The sequence below is a fragment of the Balaenoptera borealis genome (assembly GCF_965194805.1).
Source record: "Balaenoptera borealis genome assembly, chromosome: 4".
Taxonomy (NCBI): Eukaryota; Metazoa; Chordata; class Mammalia; order Artiodactyla; family Balaenopteridae; genus Balaenoptera; species Balaenoptera borealis.
In genome coordinates this window covers 72,708,396-72,727,251 of record NC_138861.1, presented here as the reverse complement: position 1 = coordinate 72,727,251, position 18,856 = coordinate 72,708,396, and positions in this window count along the sequence as shown.

Sequence of the window (18,856 nt, the reverse complement as noted above, 5' to 3'; positions counted from 1 at the left end):
CTGTATTGTAACCAAATCATGAAAAACATTGGTTTACAAGTTTTTTTAATATGTTCATATCTCCCAGTAAGTTCTTTATTTCTTTTTCCTCGCTGCTCTCTCTCTGTCTTTTTTGTAGCTAAATTTAAAAAATGATTATTATAGTGTAGTTTACCAATTTTGTTTCTTTGCCTTAAATCTTTAGGGCAGTGGTTAAATGAGGTCACACAGATCATACCCTAGTCCTGCTACCTCGGGGAGTGAGGGAGACAAGCACTTAACATTTCTAGACTTTGGTTTCCTTATCTGTGCACACAGATAATCATAGTACCTACCTCATATTATGAGAATTAAATGAGATGATGCACATAAACTCAATACAACATAAGTATTGAGTACATATTATTTACCTAAAATATTTGATTTTAAAATTGCATAGTCGCAAAGTGAATTTCAGGAAAAGGTAGTTTTCACTGGTGTCAAACTGGCAGTATAATATCTATTAGTGATCAAAGTGCTTTGAAGTCTGTCCTTAAGAGAGTTATGTTTTATTCTGTGAATTAGATGCCAATGGACAATTGTAGGTAAAGCCAGGAAGGAAAGCTACTTTTACTCAGAACTTTAGCTTCTCAGGAAGTATTTACACAGGCGTCCACTGTAATTTCTTCCCAGGAATGAAACAGGGCCTCACAAATTACCCTGCTCTTCCCTAGAGCTGTTCTCCTTTTAGATAGATGGGATTTTTCACCTCTCATTTGCGTGTTCAATTGAGGTGGGTTGTTTATGGAAAGTGAGGGGCAAGAGGAAGAAAGACAACAGAGCTTGAATTGTGTTTCATTCTCCTGAGCATTCTCAGGTAACACATGGAGGAAATTTGAAATCAATGTCTGAGAGCTACATTTCTGAATCATCTACCCTCCAGTAAGCATGTATTATAAAGAAATGATAAAAGTGAAAGTTTTTGTTTCTATGTAGTAAAAGTATCACATAATTTTCTATTTTTATGTCAGATGGACTTCAAAATTCTCCTCGCAGAATATCAGCAAAACCTTTTTTAAAAAAACATTGCATCTGCAACTCAACAATTTAGTAAATATTAGGGATGTCTATCAAGTTACTCTTGGTAAAATCTCACCCTGATTGGGTGGAGAGGCATTGGTTTTTCTTAAATGTTAATCCCTGAATCCTATCTTTGTCTGCCTTAAAATCTGGTTTGGGGTGTTTTCTTCAGACAAGCCTATGAGTCCTTTAATATTTGAACTCTGAATCTAAAGAAATGATCAGATTAAACATGTGTTTATCTTTACAAATTCTGCATGTAGAAATTATATATTTCATAAATAGCTGTCCACTATTAACATATCGGGTAAGGTGGATTTGGGCACATAGATGAGTGGACTGCTAACAGAGCCTGTGTCCTCATAGTTCAGGAGCTATGAAAAGTAATAAATTTTATTATAGACATTAAAGACCCAAGTATGTCAGAACCTTCACTCAGGTTTGTGCTAGACTGCAAACATCACATAATCAAGATTGTGAGGGCTATCTGATAGTTGTAGAGTTCTTTCAGTGTGACCTTGAGGATATGAAATTAGTTCCCCTTTGTCTATAATATGTGACTCAATTACTTTGTGAAAATAACCGGTAGTGTTTATTTGTGGTCAGATACTAGGATTTTAAGACTGCATTTATATTCCTAGGAGAAATGACTGAATACAAGAGTGCTCTTTTGATAGATTAATGTTTAAACTGGTACATGCATTGAGAGTGTAAGATGGTGTCCAAGCTATGATGTACCAGTGACACATGTCTGCCTGTGTGTGATCCTCACAATGCTATAATGTGCTGATTCTAGTGTGACAGGATGGTGCTACCCATTGTCAGTAGATCTGAAGTCCTGACTTGCATCCATTTGCCAATACCAAAGCTATACTTGCTGCAGTTAAGCTTTGTTGGTCTGGGCACATGTGACATGTCAGAGATAAATCCTCTATGGTGAATTGAATAGGCAACTGTCAGTTTATTAGGCTTTAAAACTAGTTAGGGGGAGAAATCTAGAGCAATTTAATTCTCATAAAATTTTTACCAGTCCTTACTTTTATATCTACCTAGGTAGCTAGCTAGCTAGCTATCCATCCATCTATCTATCATCTGTCTTTTCCTCTCTGAGTAATTTGTATATGTGTTTGGGGCATGGCTATATATCTCAAAGACACTTGGAGATGCAAAATTAGTCATTCGTTTAGTGGGTTGCAAAATTGAACCAAAGCTGCAATACAATAGTGTAGAAAAAATATAACTTCTTTACTTGGGATATAAACAATCAGTTCTTCCTTTTCTAAGCCCCTTTCATTCATTAACCATAAAAGAAAAATCAAAATTTCCTGTCCTGTTTAAGCAGTAGCCCAATCCAATAATTTAAATAGTATCTTCAAGTAACATCACCTTCTTAAAATTTTTCATAGGTGTTCCACAACAACATCTGCCTTTTAGAAGGTCTTGTTTGTGGTTGGGTGATCTTCACATGGAATAGATGAGTCACTGGGTAAGATGAGACCTCACCCCTCTGATCTCCAGGAGAGGTTTCTTGCCCGGTCTATGGCTGGGCAGTATTCTGGGCACTGTAGCTGAAGCCTCCTCCTCATCAGATCTTTTGGCTTGATGATAATCCTGAGGCATTGTCTGGCTCAGCCAGTTTCATTTTGTCTCCAGCTGGGGTTGGAGACTCCTTGAATGTGTCTAGCAGTGAATTTCATTCAGCCCAGATGTGGGTGATCAGCTCTGTAGCTCTCAATACACAGCCATCTCCTCCTCTAGTAAGTCCTCTATCTGATTTCTCCACCGTTCCTGGGTCCTGTCTAATCAGATAGCCCAAATGGTGACCCAGGAATCTGGATGCAATTACCAGACTGCAGTAACTAAATTGATAGGTCTGTACTTCATTGGGTGAAGAGGCAGTCTGAAATATAGTCTCTTTGAAGATATATAGGGGTGAAAATAAATGGGGTGAAGTGAGGATGGAAAAAGATCTCATCATCTTTGTTTTTGATGTTACCCACACTTACCCAATACAACTCACTATTACTTAGCCAAAGTCTTGGAAGGGGAACATTGGGATACATATGAATAACCATTTAACACCTGTTTCTTTCTCTCTTTTTTTCTGTCTCTAAAATCCATATCTTAAAATGGACAAATCAAAGAGGGCTTTTTACCTGGGGAGATTTCTTTAGAGAGAGTTCCATGAACATAGATCTCCCAGGCTTGATTGTTTAAATACTAATGAAGAAATAAAATAATATAGAAGATTTTCTTCTAAGGCAGTAATCTGCCATACATAGGACTATAATTGGCATTGGTGAAACAATACTGAAAAAGAGGGCCTCACTTTGCTGATTAGTCCTCACTTTTCAGATCGGCTCATTGGAAGTTTATTAAAATATTTAATAAGGACCTGGAGTTTCTCCCCTCACATCTGAATCTTAATTGCCAGGAGTACCTTATAGTGAATGAATGAAAAGTCCAATCATAACTGGAAGACTAATTTTCTCATCTTAAATCTTGGTAATTCTTATGAAAGCTGACAATGACATATTGTTCTATCCAGTTCCTATTAGCCATTTATCTTCTTTACGAACCATAAAGAAAACAGAATTGCAGGGTGCAGTGACTTCTGAAACCAACTGCACAGGGTTGGGCCACACCTCACAGAGTAAGGGCATCGTCCTCCACAAGACAGGCTTCACTACAGACATTGGCCACAGTTCATAGGTCCACAGGCCACCCTCACTTATGACCAGCTGGCTACAAATTTGTGGGTCTCCAGTACCCCATCAGTTTTTATAATTTGCAGAAATGACACATACAACTCAGGAAAGTGCTATACGTATGGTTAAAGTTTTATTATAGCAAAGGATACAAATCAAAACCAACCAAAGGAAGAAATTCATAGGATGAGGTCTAAAAAGGGCCCAAATACAAAGCTTCTGGTTGTCCTCTCCGTGTGGATTCCTGGACAGCATTATCTCCTCCTGGCTACAGCCTGTGACAATACTCAGAGTACTATGAACCGAAGCCTTTGGTGTCCTGAATTTTTACCGGGGTTCACTCACAGGCTGCTCATGAGGCTGACCTTAACTTTTTAGCCCCTCCTAGAGGTTTGGTCTCCAGTTCCTCTGGAGATCATAAATGATAAGGCATGTTCCAAAGCCCCTATCCTAAATCACATTGTAAGATTGCCTATTGGCCAAAGCACCCAGGCAAACAGAGACATTCTTATCAGGCAAGGCATGCCAGGGGCCTAGATTTCACCTCTCCGTAGCCTAAGGCAAATGTCAGAGAGCTCTTTGGAAAAAGTTAATTCTTCACTACACAGCAGGGTCCTTTTATAAATAAATCCAAGGACTTGTATGCATGTCTGCACTTGAAACAAAGCCTGAACTTGTAAACACACCTGAACTTGTACACAAGTCTGCACTTGTCTTCAAGAGTCTCAAGTAAGTTTCTGGTTAACCTTTATCTGCTTCTTTTACATTTATTTCTCTTTGAAAAGAATATTCCTCCCCGTCATTTGTTTAAAAAGCCCCATTCATCTAACAATATACTTGTAAAATCTTTTAAAATTTTATTTTCTATTGGTCAATGTAACTAAACACAGACATCTTTAAAGTAGTTTAATATTAGTATGTTTTATGAATATAGTTTCTTGCAAAATTATGAACTTCTTGAAGGCAGGTATTATATATCTTTTTTACTTTTGATTTCTAAGGTCCTCAAGAGTATGTGTTTCATATTATAGTTACTAGTATATATTTATTTGAGTGAGTGTAAGTGAATGCAGTCAAGTAGCAGGAGGATTACATTCTAGCCTGTAAAAAGCATTGGAAGGTAACTACAGTGCTCAAAGAAACTTCATAGTTCAAATTAACCAAATTATTATGGTGATAAGTCCCAACAAAATGGGAATCCACTTGATGATAAACAATGTCAACTCTTTTACCACCACAAAAGGCATGAACTACCATCCTAAATATGACAACACTTTGTGTCATTTAATGGTAAAACACATCCACTTCCAGTAAAGCCAGGAAACACTTCCAGTATGTTGTCATTCTTTTTACCTGATATATTACTTGGGTAGCTGGAATTTTAGCTTTAGTCTAAGCTGTCCCCAGCACATTCAGACATGTTTTGCAGGAATCAAATTCATGTGAGGATATTTGAAAGAAAGGCTTACACGTATCCAAGGAGGGAGCATTTGAGAGCTCAGTGGAGAAGTTGGTCCCCAGATTCTAACCCTCTGAAGAGAATCACTGTAAGTGGAAGATGGAAGGCCTCATCCCCAGGGAACCTTGAGTTGTTTGTGGCATTGGAAACCCTGCACTGGGTAGTGATGTGTGAGTCAAAGTAGGGCAGAAACGTTTTTTTCCATTTCGTGAGGATTTAGCATGGCTTCTCTGCACCAGCGAATGAATGCAAAGCTACTTTAGGACATTGAGGGTCCACTGTAGCAGTAGCAGTAGCAACAGCAGCAGCAGCAGGGGGCTGGGAGTCCTTTAAAGGAAGATATCAGGGTCAGCCAGGGGTTGGCTCGGGGCAAAGGTGGACTCTATTAAGATGTACCTACTTTAAATACTCTGTTGATGAAATTTGGGTTATTTTTTCTAGCTTGTATTGGGTGTAAAAATGTTACAGGTACAGTCCATTATTTCAAAAATTGTACCAGATTTATGATCATCTTTTATGCAAGACAGGTCACCAAGAAATCATCAGTAATGCTAAGTAGCTCAATTGCTACCACTAGTCTGCATCCTACTGGGTCATCTCTATTCTCCTCCACGCCCACTGCTTAGGAAAACTCCATCCAAGGTTCCTGATTCTTAAAGTTCCCTTGAGAAAAGGCTGTGTTTCCTGGAATCAGAAGTAATGGAAGGAGATAAAAGCAAGATGAGAAGAGCGCAAAGGAGGAGGCATGCTAGGAAGCCTTTTGAATCTTGAGTTTTCTCCTTGCTCCTCGCAGGGACAACTCACAGTGGATTTTCAAGCTGCAGGAATGAGCTGTGAGTCCATATTCCAAACTTAAGCTAGAGGGATGGTAGGGAAGCTTTTGGCAGAAAGCAGCAGGTGGCAGAGGAAATGGAACCGTATGGTCCCACCATCTAATGAGGCAGAGGGAGGTGTAGGGGAAGGAAAATTTTCTTCTCTACCCTTTCTAGGTTCTTCTGTCTGGTCTAAGAATTAAATCGACATGAGACAGATTAACAGGAGAAAATCAAGTTTAATTATGTATTTATAGAGGGCCCCATAAGAAAAACGAAACCCAAGGACAAATTAAGCAATCGAGGCTTATATGCCATTTGAGAGAAGAAGGGGGTAGGGGTTTGGGACTTCATAGGGGTGGAAGGCTATTCATACGGAGATAGAAAAACAAATGTTTGGTGAACAAATGTTTGCTATGCCATGCAGAGATAATGGGAACCAGAGAGGTCTTTGGTCTCCAGGCCCTGCTGAATTCCCCCTACAACACCTGGTCCATAGTTTTTGTAGATATCTCTGGTGATAGTGCTCTTCCTGGAGCAGGCCCTTAATCTAAATCCTTTTAGGCAGTTAAGGAGAAGGTAAAAAAAAAAAACTTACTGAATCTGCTGTTTCACCCTAAAATAATCTTAATACCAAAGAGACACATTTTGGGGTGGCAAATTTTGCTCCCCTATAAACACTTGTAATGAGATAGTGATGAGGTCACCATAGACAAGGATGCAGTTTCTATATTAGTCAGCATTCTCCAGAGAAACAGAACCAACAGGATATATAAAGAGCTATAAGAGTAAATTTATTATGGGAATTGGCTCACATGATTATGGAGCCTGAGAAATCCCACAATCAGCTGTCTGCAATCCGTAGAACTAGGAAAGCTGGTGGTATAATTCAGTCTGGGTTCAGGGCCTGAGAATCAGGTGGGCTATTGGTGTAAGTTCCACAGTCCAAAGACCCTCGAACCAGGAACTCTGACTTTAGATTCAAGGACAGGAGAAAATGGATGTCCCAACTCAAGAAGGGAGAGAGAGAATTTGCCCTTCTTCTGCCTTTTTGTTCTATTCAGGCCCTCAAGGGGTAAGGATCTTATTTATTCAGTCTATTAATTCAAATGCTAACCTCTTCTGAAACAGACACACTCAGAAATAATGTTTCATCAGCCATCTGGACATTCCTTTAGCCTGATCAAGTTGACACATAAAATTAATTCTCACAGCTCCTTGTGCCTTAGTTCCTAAATTCCATCCTTACTCCATCCTCTAAACCCCATTTCTGCTCTTTCAGCTCAAGGATTTTGAGTTGGTGAATTTTGTACCAGTTGTTTGAGGTAAATTCAGCAAGCATGTTTTGGTACTATATTTTGCCTGTTTGTTCACTTAGTGAATTTTTATAGTTGAGGTACATTATTATTTAAACATTTTGTGAATTATTCTGTGGGCATAGCTACCATGTATAACACTATTTCCATGGAGACATACATTCTGAATTCCAGTCAAATATCATATACAACTATGTAGGCAGAATAATGACTTTTCAATGATGTTCACAGCCTAATTCCCAGAATCTATAAATATATTACCTCGCATGGCTAAAAGAACTTTGTAGATGTGATGAAGATTAAGAAGATTGAGGTGGGGAGATTATCCTGCATTATCTGGATGGGCCCAATCTAATAAAAAAAAAGTCTCTGAAAGTAAAAAGCCTTTCCCAGCTAAGTCAGAGGCTATGGTCAGAGGGAGATGTGACAGTGGAAGAATGTCAAAAAGATGGAATGTTCCTGATTTGAGGGTGGAGGAAAGGACCCAGAAGCCAAAGACTGTGGGTGGCATCTAGAAGCTGCAGGAGTCCGGGAAACAGATTCTCCCCTTAGAGCCTCCAGAAAGCAACACAGCCTTTCCAATGCCTTGATTTTAGCCCACTGATACCCATTTCAGATGTTTGGCCTCCAGAACTATAAGGCAATGCATTTATATTGTTTTAAACTATCAAATTTTGTTGTAATTTGTCTTTTCTAATACAACAACCAATTTATAGAACATATTCAATTAATAAGTAGTAGACTGCTTGCATTAATTGTTTCTTTGGGGTTTAAAGATATAGTATTTTTTATGGAGATGATGCCCCCAATCTATGCACAGGTACACACCTGCAAACATACATGCGAGCACAGACATTCTCTTATTTTATGAATCTGTACAGGCACAGTGCTAAGGGTTTAATGTATGTTCTCTTACTTAGTTGTCTACACCATTTCAGATAAGGACTAGTAGAGCCCTTCAAAAAGATGGTGCTTTCCTTAAAGTTCTATAGCTACTAATTGAAGGAGCTGGAACTAATCAGGCCTGTCTGACTCCAAAGTATATTTGCTGTACTGTACCACCACAGAATGAATTCAGAACTAAAGCTGCCATGTGCAGACATCTGTGCTTTATTTAAAACTATTATGTAAAACTAAAATAGTATAAATCACTAAAAGGCACCACAAAGACACATATTAATCAAACTATCAAAAATTAAATACAAAGAAAAAATATCAAAAGCAGCAATGGAAAAGCAACAAGTAACATACAAGGGAATCGCTATAAGGTTAACAGCTGAATTCTCAGCAGAAACTCTGCAAGCCAGAAGGGGGTGGCAGGACATATTTAAAGGGATGAAAGGGATAAACCTACCACCAAGATTACTCTACCCAGCAAGGACCTCATTCAGATTCAATAGAGAAATTAATAACTTTACAGACAAGCAAAAGCTAGGAGAATTCAGCACCACCAAACTAGCTTTACAACAAATGCTAAAGTAACTTCTCTAGGCAGGAAACACAAGAGAAGGAAAAGACCTACAAAAACAAACCCAAAACAATTAAGAAAATGGTAAGAGGAACATACAAATTGATAATTACCTTAAATGTAAATGGATTAAATGCTCCATTCAAAAGACATAGACTGGCTAAATGGATACAAACACAAGCCCGTATATATGCTGTCTACAAGAGACCCACTTCAGACCTAGGGACACATACAGACTGAAAGTGAGGGGATGGAAAAAGATATTCCATGCAAATGGAAATCAAAAGAAACCTGGAGTAGCAATTCTCATATCAGACAAAATAGACTTTAAAATAAAGACTATAACAAGAGACAGAGAAGGACACTGCTTAATGATCAAGGGATCAATCCAAGAAGAAGATATAACAATTGTAAATATTTATGCACCCAACATAGGAGCACCTCAATACATAAGGCAGATGCTAACAGCCATAAAAGGGGAAATTGACAGTAACGCAATCATAGTAGGGGACTTTAACACCCCACTTTCGCCAATTGACAGATCATCCAAAATGAAAATAAATAAGGAAAAACAAGCTTTAAATGATACATTAAACAAGAAGGACTTAATTGATATTTATAGGACATTCCATCCAAAAACAACAGAATACACTTTCTTCTCAAGTGCTCATGGAACATTCTCCAGGAAAGATTATATCTTGGGCCACAAATCAAACCTTGGTACGTTTGGGAAAATTGAAATCATATCAAGTATCTTTTCTGACCACAACACTATGAAACTAGATATCAATTACAGGAAAAAAAATCTGTAAAAAATACAAACGCATGGAGGCTAAACAATACACTACTAAATAACCAAGAGATCACTGATGAAATCAAAGAAGAAATAAAAAAATACCTAGAAACAAATGACAATGAAAACATGACGACCCAAATCCTATGGGATGCAGCAAAAGCAGTTTTAAGGGGGAAGTTTATAGCAATACAATCCTACCTCAAGGAACAAGAACAATCTCAAATAAACAACTTAACCCTACACCTAAAGCAATTAGGGAAAGAAGAACAATAAAAACCCAAAATTGGCAGAAGGAAAGAAATCATAAAGATCAGATCAGAAATAAATAAAGAAGAAGTGAAAGAAACAATAGCAAAAACAAATAAAACTAAAAGCTGGTTCCTTGAGAAGATAAACAAAATTGATAAACCACTAGCCAGACTCATCAAGAAAAAAAGGGACAAGAATCAAATAAATAGAATTAGAAAAGAAAAAGAAGTAACAGCTGACACTGCAGAAATACAAAGGATCATGAGAGATTACCACCAGCAACTATATGACAATAAAATGGACAACCTGAAAGAAATGGACAAATTCTTAGAAAAGCACAACCTTCCAAGACGGAACCAGGAAGAACTAGAAAATATAAACAGACCAATCACAAGCACTGAAATTGAGACTGTGATTAAAGACCTTCCAACAAACAAAAGCCCAGGACCAGATGGCTTCACAGGCGAATTCTATCAAACATTTAGAGAAGAGCTAACACTTATCATTCTCAAACTCTTCCAAAATATGGCAGAGGGAGGAACACTCCCAAACTCATTCTGCGAGGCCACCATCACCCTGATACCAAAACCAGAAAAGATGGCACAAAGAAAGAAAACTACAGGCCAATATCACTGATGAACATAGATGCAAAAATCCTCAATAAAATACTAGCAAACAGAATCCAACAGCACATTATGAGTATCATACACCATGATCAAGTGGCGTTTATCCCAGGAATGCAAGGATTCTTCAATATATGCAAATCAATCAACATGATAAACCATATTAACAAATTGTTGAGAAAAACCATATGATCATCTCAATCGATGCAGGAAAAGCTTTTGACAAAATTCAACAGCGATTTATGATAAAAACCCTCCAGAAAGTAGGCATAGAGGGAACTTACCTCAACATAATAAAGGCCATGTATGACAAACTCACAGCCAACATCGTTCTCAATGGTGAAAAACTGAAACCATTTCCACTAAGATCAGTAACATGTCAAGGTTGTCCACTCTCACCAATATTATTCAACATAGTTTTGGAAGTTTTAGCCACAGCAGTCAGAGAAGAAAAAGAAATAAAAGGAATCCAAATTGGAAAAGAAGAAATAAAGTTGTCACTGTTTGCAGATGACATGATACTATGCACAGAGCAACCTAAAGATGCTACCAGAAAACCACTAGAGTTAATCAATGAATTTGGTAAAGTAGCGGGATACAAAATTAAACAGAAATCTCTTGCATTCCTATACACTAATGATGAAAAATCTGAAAGAGAAATTAAGATAACACTCCCATTTACCATTGCAATAAAAAGAATGAATACCTAGGAATAAACCTACCTAAGGAGAAAAAAGACCTGTATGCAGGAAACTATAAGACACTGATGAAAGAAATTAAAGATGATACAAACAGGTGGAGAGATATACCATGTTCTTAGATTGGAAGAATCAACATTGTGAAAATGATTCTACTACCCAAAGCAATCTACAGATTCAATGCAATCCCTATGAAACTACAAATAGCATTTTTCACACAGCTAGAACAAAAAATTTCACAATTTATATGGAAACACAAAAGACCCCGAATAGCCAAAGCAACCTTGAGAAGGAAACACAGAGCTGGAGGAATCAGGCTCCCTGACTTCAGACTACTGTAGTAAAGCTACTGTAAAGCTACAGTAATCAAGAGAGTATGGTACTGGCACAAAAACAGAAATATAGATCAATGGAACAAGATAGAAAGCCCAGAGATAAACCTACACATATGGTCACTTTCTGTTTGATAAAGGAAGCAAGGTTATACAATGGAGAAAAGACAGCCTCTTAAATAAGTGGTGCTGGGAAAACTGGACAGCTACATGTAAAAGAATGAAATTAGAACACTCCCTAACAGCATACACAAAAATAAACTCAAAATGGATTAAAGACCTAAATGTAAGGCCAGACACTATAAAACTCTTAGAGGAAAACAGAGGCAGAACACTCCATGACCTAAATGACAGCAATATCCTTTTTGACCCACCTCCTAGAGAAATGGAAATAAAAACAAAAGTAAACACATGGGGCCTAGTGAAACTTAAAAGCTTTTTCACAGCAGAGGAAACCATAAACAAGACGAAAAGACAGAATGGGAGAAATTATTTGCAAATGAAGCAACTGAAAAAGAGTTAATCTCCAAAATATACAAGCAGCTCATGCAGCTCAATACCGAAAAAACAAACAACCCAATCATAAAATGGGCAGAAGACCTAAGTAGACATTTCTCCAAAGAAGATATACAGATTGCCAACAATCACATGAAAGGATGCTCAACATCACTAATCATTAGAGAAATGCAATTCAAAACTACAATGCTGTATCACCTCACACCGGTCAGAAAGGTCATCATGAAAAAATCTACAAACAATAAACGCTGGAGAGGGTGTGGAGAAAAAGGAACCCTCTTGCACTGTTGGTGGGAATGTCAATTGACAAAGCCACTATGGAGAACAGTATGGAGGTTCCTTAAAAAACTGAAAATAGCACTACCATGTGAACCAGCAATCCCACTACGGAGCATATACCTTGAGAAAACCATAATTCAAAAAAAGTCATGTACCACAGTGTTCATTTCAGCTCTATTTACAATAGCCAGGATATGGAAACAACCTAAGTGTCCATAAACAGATGAATGGATTAAGAAGATGTGGCACATATATACAATGGAATATTACTCAGCCATAAAAAGAAATGAAATTATTTGTAGTGAGGTGGATGGACCTAGAAACTGTCATGCATAGTGAAGTAAGTCAGAAAGAGAAAAACAAATACTGTATGCTAACACATATATATGGAATCTACAAAAAAATGGTTCTGATGAACCTAGGGGCAGGACAGGAATAAAGATGCAGACGTAGAGAAGGGACTTGAGGACACGGGGAGGGGGAAGGGTAAGCTGGGCTGAAGTGAGAGAAGCATGGACATATATACACTACCAAATGTAAAATAGATAGCTAGTGGGAAGCAGCTGCATAGCACAGGGAGATCAGCTTGGTGCTTTGTTTCCACCTAGAGGGGTGGCATGGGGAGGTTGGGATGGAGACACAAGGAGGAGATACGTGGATATATGTATATGTATAGCTGATTCACTTTGTTATACAGGAGAAACTAACACACCATTATAAAGCAATTATACTCCAATAAAGGTGTTAAAAAATAAATAAATAAAAAGAAACATGATAAGGTTATGTGCAAACTTATGAAGAGCAGTATTTCAGATGTAGATGAACACAATCTCATAATACTTGTCAGATGTTCGTCTCCCAGGACAGTCAGCTCTATGTCTGACCTTAACTCATCGCCACAATTCACACTGACAGACCTACTTGGCTTGGCATTACCCTGAAACAAAGTCCTAAAACATGGGAAGCTTCACTAATGATTCTTGTACATTGTGTAACCTAGAAAGAAGAAGCATTAAAATTATTAAAATAATAATAAAATAAAAACAGAGCATTTATGGTGGAAGTGAGGTGTTATATATTTTTTTCTTGATGCTTATTCCAGTCAGCCAAACAATCATGAGAAGGATCCTAAAGGCAAAGGATTGAGATGTATAACTCTGAAAGACTGAAATATGAGGCCCTTGATAGTACTCTCTGCTTCTGAACTCACATGAGCAAGAAAAATTGAGTCATTATCATTTTATAAATTAGTCATTTTGAGAACTACTTATCTCTTTGATTGCCCTCCTTATAATAGAATCTTTTGGAACTACCTAATAAATCTTTATTTTAAGGCAAAACAATGTCCAACTTGAGATTTCTGTTGTTAGGAAGAGAACATCCCATCAATCAACAGGTGCCAGCATTGTTACAACTGAATCTGAAAAGAATACAGTTTAACCCAGTTGAGTACGTGTGATGTCTTTATTTTTTTTAAGGCTTATAAAGATAGACCAGTTGGTGCCTGTGGCATGTCAAGTGTGAGCTAGGTACTGAACAACACAGAACTGAAATAGTGTTTCTTGTACCATGAGCTTATCTTTCAGTGCACACTGATATGATTGAAGGCTGCTGAATGAATAGAGTCTAAAAAAAATAAAAGAGCCTTTGTCATAAATGTAAAAGATTTTTTTTCCTTTGAGGTTTAATTATATTTTGCTTAATACATTCCTTCAAAATATTACACTTGGAACTTACACTCTAATGAATTTTATCAGGTTAGTTGTCAAAAAATAAACATGGGGAACTGTCTAGAGGCAAACAAAAATATGATTAAGACAGGTAAAATAGATAGGTAGTGGGAAGCAGCCGCATAGCACAGGGAGATCAGCTCGGTGCTTTGTGACCACCTAGAGGGGTGAGATAGGGAGGGTGGGAGGGAGATGCAAGAGGGAGGAGATATGGGGACATATGTATATGTATAGCTGATTCACTTTGTTATAAAGCAGAAACTAACATGCCATTGTAAAGCAATTATACTCCAGTAAAGATGTTAAAAAAAAAAAGAAAAATAAAAAAAAAGACAACACAGGCAAATACAGAGTTATCTCCAAAGTCCGGGGTTTATTGTGCTTTTAATTTTGAGAAACAATCCTCATTGCTGATGGTAATATTTCAGGAGTTTTTCAAAGTATTTTAAGAAAATAGGAATGGAAGTCAGAAACTAGAACATTTGAAGAAAATTGAATAGTTGTCAGGAAAGGAAGGCTTGGACTGGGCATTCCCGCTGTAGTTGTATACACAACTTGAACTATTTCCAGAAAGAATTTGTGTGATTGGTGTTCTTCCCGTCTTTGTGGGTGCATTTGTATCGATTTAAGTCAAGTTCCAGAGGGCCAATATCCTTATCTGTGTACCCCTCACATGTGCTAGTAGAGTGGTAGACACATAGTAGGTATGGAATGCAATAACTACTAGTTGTAATAATAAAAGGATAAGAGTGATGAAAGGCAAGGACAAAGTGTCTTCTTAGCTCTGAAGGCCACAAACTCTAAGCCTGCATATGGGATTAAAAAGTTTCTTATCATAAGTCATTCTTATTGTGAAATACTTTGAACAGTTTGGATGACATTTAAATGAAATGGAACCAAATTGTTACTGCTTTTAAATCTCGTTGTATGGAGTTTGCAGTGTGACCTACTCCACTGCAGTATTTTCATTTACACTTCCCATTCATTTCTAATGTCTACTGACATTGTTCTCTGTGTTATATCTGCCAGAATGGATTGAGGCCATCCAGAGAGAGAGAGATATTGGAACCAGTGGAAAGTGATTATAGGTAGCATCTGGCAGGAGTCATTTTCTCTTAAGGCTTTGACATGTCATTCCTGGTAAATCAGTTCTGTTAGTTATCTAAAGGCACCAGATGTACCATAATAGATTATGCCAATAAATCTTTTGTGGATTATATATATATATATATTTTTTTACTATTGCTGATTTATTGCAGTTTATATAAGCTCAACTATGTTTGTCTAGAAATGGATTCCAATTTAAGCTTCTTAGGTGCTTCCTTATAGAGTAAATGTTTCTGAAAGTTGTTCTTGCATGATATGATACAATATTAAAGATAAATTCTTTTAGCAGATACTAGTATATTGATAAACTATTTTATCTGTTTGACTTTGAATTTTTCAGGAGATTAGGTCTTGTTGAATTCAATAAATACTGCAGATACATTTTTAGTAAAATAATTTATTCCATCTGTGTGAAATGAGTCTTGCTGGGTAGTTCAAAATGTGTAACAATAAAATGGATGTATCAGGGGTATAGTATTTGGGGACTCATGATTGTTTGACGATAGATGTGAACTGGAGTCAGGATGTTAGTGCTGTACATGTTCTTTTGAGTTACCTTTTTTACTTTATGAACACTAGCCATAACTAACCTAATTTATAAACAAGCTTCTTATTACTTAGAGCCATGTCTATTTTCTACCTCAACACTTACTTAAATTCTACACTTCCTTCTGGGTTTAGTTCATGTCTGATTCTTTAAAATTCTTACTAATGTCCAGTAGTCATTAATGCCTTCTCTATCTTAATATCTATTGTAGTATAATACACAGAGCCAGAAATATCAATAGTTATCACACTTAGATTCTTTCTTCTACATAGTGGTTGAATTTCTGCTCATGCCCCAAGACCCAGATCAAGTATTTCTTCTCTGATTCATCTAAGCAAATTGATCAGTGTATCCTTTGTGCCACTCTTGTGCCTAGTGTATACCATTACCTTTGTATTTGTCACACTCTGATACTGTTTTCTATTTTTATTTGGTCTCACCTACTCTTCTTTTCTGAACTCTTTTGGCTTTTGCTTCTCAATATAAAGTAAACAGAAGGGAAAAGTAAAAGGGAATGTGGCAGGTATATGAACTTTTCTACATCTTGATTTTTTATTTTACCTAATAGCGCTAATGTCTATTAATATGTTGTATTTTAAATATTTGCTTGAACACTGTTCTTAAGCAATTCAATCGCTCAGTTTCCACTGGTTTTACAGGCATTTTTTGAGTAGCTACCAATGTGCTCATTTCTCTGCTTAGTGCTGTAGAGATCACATAGTATTAAATAGAGTATTTACCTGAAAGGAATTTATTTACTCTTTAGAGAGAGAAAAGATACATTGCTGAAAAACTCCAGCATTACACTAAACAGAACCTAAGTGCCACTCCAGCATTACACTAAACAGAACCTAAGTGACAAATTGAGTGATGCAGCAAATCAATAACATGGAATTTGGGGGGATGAAGAAGTATAAGCAATGGCATATATAATAAACTGGGGATAGTGGAAGATGTGCAGACTATTTTCTTATATGTAGGTGTCTTCAGTGCAAAACAGTGGAAGACCTTCAGAGAGCTAAAGTTAGCTTTATATCCTTCCCATACCAGTAACAATTGCTTCACACAACATACTTAGTAACTTAATCTTTGTCTGAAAAATCCTCTCGCCTTTTAATTTTCACACTGAAGTTGAAAACACATTCCATGAAAAATTGGGAGCAGAAAACTTGACCTAATAAAACATCTCTATAAAATAGTATAGCCATTGTCACTATTCATCTCTAGCTTTCGGTCAGTCTGTGAGATTTAATACTCAAAAACCAGTGAATCTACTTACTGAACATTGTCTTATCTGCAGTGAAGTCATAATTTTCAAGCCTGACTTGCTCTTTCAAGAAAGAGTCAAGGAAAAAAACACTACCATGGTTACCTTCTCAAAAGCTTTGTTACTTAGTAGGATTGAGGGTCTCACGCTCATATTTTTGGCTTGTGAGATGCTGATACATGGATAAAGTGGTTGATGATGGTTTTATGATGTCAGAGAAACTTTCGTACTTCTGAATCTGACACCATTAATTTCTTTCCTGTAATTGTGTCAATAACATTTTGTAATGTAATATTAAATCATTTTTTATAAACAACAGATCGGGCACCAGTCTGCCTTACTCTGATGTCTATGGGAGGCTTGCCAAGGATATGGCTGATGAAACACAACTTTAGACAAGCTCCATCTGTCCCATTTAGACGATATACAGTGTCAGATCTCAGTGGTGGAAGTAATAACTGCAAGCTGCTCTCCGGGCAGACAGCAAGAGAGGGCTACTGATCACACTGATTAAAATAAACAAACCCTTAGGGTGGGTTGTAGTCATTATAAATTTAAACTAGATAACCACTTTCAGATAGACTTCTGCATTTAGGGCCACTGTTATGTGGAAAAATGAAGGTTCACTCATTTCAACTGTACATAGTTTTGATTTAGCCATTAAGAAAATATTTTGGAGGTCATGTTAATTTCCCCAATTAAGAAAAAACATTTAAAGCACATAGAGCTATATATAATGTTTCCCCAAAATATCAGGACTCAAGGGCATCTTTAAGCTGGGTCAGGAGCTCATGATTCAGTCAGGCTTTGCTGAAAAATTTTCCAAAACAAGGTCAGAATGGAAAAAATGTGTTTTATCCAGGGTCAAGTGGAACTTTCTCATTCCATTTGGAGTTTTAATAGGCGTTTCAATTACAACATAAGAGTCATTAATGGGGATGAACCTTGCAGAACCAGAAAACTTCTAAAAAACCTAAAATCCATTGAATGCTGGGAGGAATTCTTCCCAAAAAGATTTCCATTTGAGGTTATCAGTAATTATGTAGAAATGTTTCAAGGATAGACTTCTTTTTATGTTGCTCTACTTTATATTTCTAATAAATAATAAACTAGTTTATATATTAGGTATCTACTTAGTCCTTAGAAATAAAATTTGAAGCCCTTTTGAGAATATTGAAAATGAACAAAGGTGATTAAGTTTAAACTGAGAGTGAATGCTTTTCTGTAGTCATAAAATGAAGCTTGATTATCCATATGTGTGTAATTGACTTCTGAGGTCAAAGTTTATATTAGCCTGCTTTTTACACTTCATTGCAAATTTGGTGAGTAAGAATGCAAAGGGATTTGTTTTACTCAATGGTGAGGGTTCATTTTCATAATTATCAGGCAACATTTACTGCAGACCAACTAAGTATTTATTTTGTCTTGATTTCCAATGAGAATTTTATTATGTAGAAAAGAAGCAATCATTTTTTTTTTTCCTGAAGCAGAAAGCCATCTAGTAAATTGAACTGCGGTGACACAAGATGCTAACATAGCTCTAGAAATGGAAGGCATTATCATAAGGAAGGAAGCACATATCTAAGTGGAAAGATAACTTATTCATTTTAAGCTTCATGTTTCCTCAACCATCAAATAAGAAGGCTGACTGATGATTTCTGGAATTCCTGCCAGCTCTGATGTTTCATTTTCTTTGATCAATGAATTTTCTTTCTAAACCAAAATAGCACAAACTCAGTGTCATCCGTGTGTACAGCTTCTAATAGCTTAGAAATTTTAGGGTCAGAGTCTAATAATTCAGAAATTCTGGGGTGTCGTCTAGGTCAGCGGTCCCCAACCTTTGCGGCATGAGGGACTGGTTTCGTGGAAGACAGTTTTTCCATGGATGGGGGAAGTGGTTGGTTCAGGTGG